Source organism: Eumetopias jubatus, unplaced genomic scaffold (genome assembly GCF_037043125.1).
Source record: "Eumetopias jubatus isolate StellerSeaLion01/CBP00866 unplaced genomic scaffold, mEumJub1_p1.0 scaffold_8, whole genome shotgun sequence".
Classification (NCBI taxonomy): Eukaryota; Metazoa; Chordata; class Mammalia; order Carnivora; family Otariidae; genus Eumetopias; species Eumetopias jubatus.
This window is the reverse complement of record NW_028274814.1, coordinates 88,107,564-88,108,675: the sequence shown is the minus strand read 5'-3', so window position 1 is coordinate 88,108,675 and position 1,112 is coordinate 88,107,564. Positions and strand designations below refer to the sequence as shown.

Here is a 1,112-nt window from a genome sequence, read left to right as displayed (position 1 = left end):
TTGCAAATGGCAAGATCTCATTCCTTTTGATAGCTGCATAATATTCCATTGTGTATATATACCACATCTTCTTTATCCATTCATCTGTCGATGGACATTTTGGCTCTTTCCACAGTTTGGCTATTGTGGACATTGCTGCTATAAACATTGAGTGCACGTACCCCTTCGGATCCCTACATTTGTATCTTTGGGGTAAATACCCAGTAGTGTAATTGCTGGATCATAAAAATATGGAACGCTTCACGAATTTGCATGTCATCCTTGCGCAGGGGCCATGCTAATCTTCTCTGTATCATTCCAATTTTAGTATATGTGCTGCCAAAGCGAGCACTCAAACTGCTTTTTATAACTTATTAGAATGTTTTAGTATACACAACACTTGAAAATCATATTACTAAAATACTTTTTATTCTTCGAATAATTTATTCACCACCCCAAAGGGAAAAAAGTAGTACATTTTTTACTATATAGATTCTGAGAAAATACAGATGCAGTCACTACATATTCTGAATTAGTCACATGTCAATGATAACTTTAGTTAAGTAATAGTCATGCAACACTTGTTTCATAAAGAAAATATTAAGGACCATTTCTAAAATAAAATTAATAACCAGAATAGATAGGAATCTTTATTTATTTTTTTAGGAATCTTTACTTTAACAAAATGATGCTCTTTTCTTTTCCTTTTTTTGAGTCCCTATATCACAAACAGGATGAATCAGAATCTATTTCTCTTATAACTTTTTAAACTTTTCCTAGCTTTTCCCAGTTCTGAGTCTTTTAACAAGATGATATTGAGTTAGTTTGTATTTTCCCTAACCTCTCAGAATATATGGACATGGACGCTGTCATCTGTACTGCTTCCAGTTTTTTGACACAAAAATGATCATGTTCTTGAAGATTAGGTGAAAACTATACCTGACCATATTTCTACTTTTCTTCAAATTGGCATGTTCCACAGCAGGGGGTATGGAAGAATGGTAGTTTACCATTTTTTATGTGTTTAAGTATTTCTTCATCCACTCATTTAACCAGCATTTTTAAGGAGCTACTAGATTCTGTAGACTCCAGGGTAAGTCACATTGTTCTTATCTTTAATGCCTCCTGCAGTC

The 1,112-nt window shown here is 33.5% G+C and overlaps 1 non-coding gene across 1 annotated transcript; it reads right to left on the bottom strand.

Moving 5' to 3' along the window:
- Nucleotides 1-224: 224 nt before the first annotated feature.
- LOC114215108 (U6 spliceosomal RNA) lies at nt 225-331 on the bottom strand. Its single transcript, XR_003610535.1, has one exon. It is a non-coding gene; the product is annotated as a U6 spliceosomal RNA (small nuclear RNA).
- Nucleotides 332-1,112: the final 781 nt, after the last annotated feature.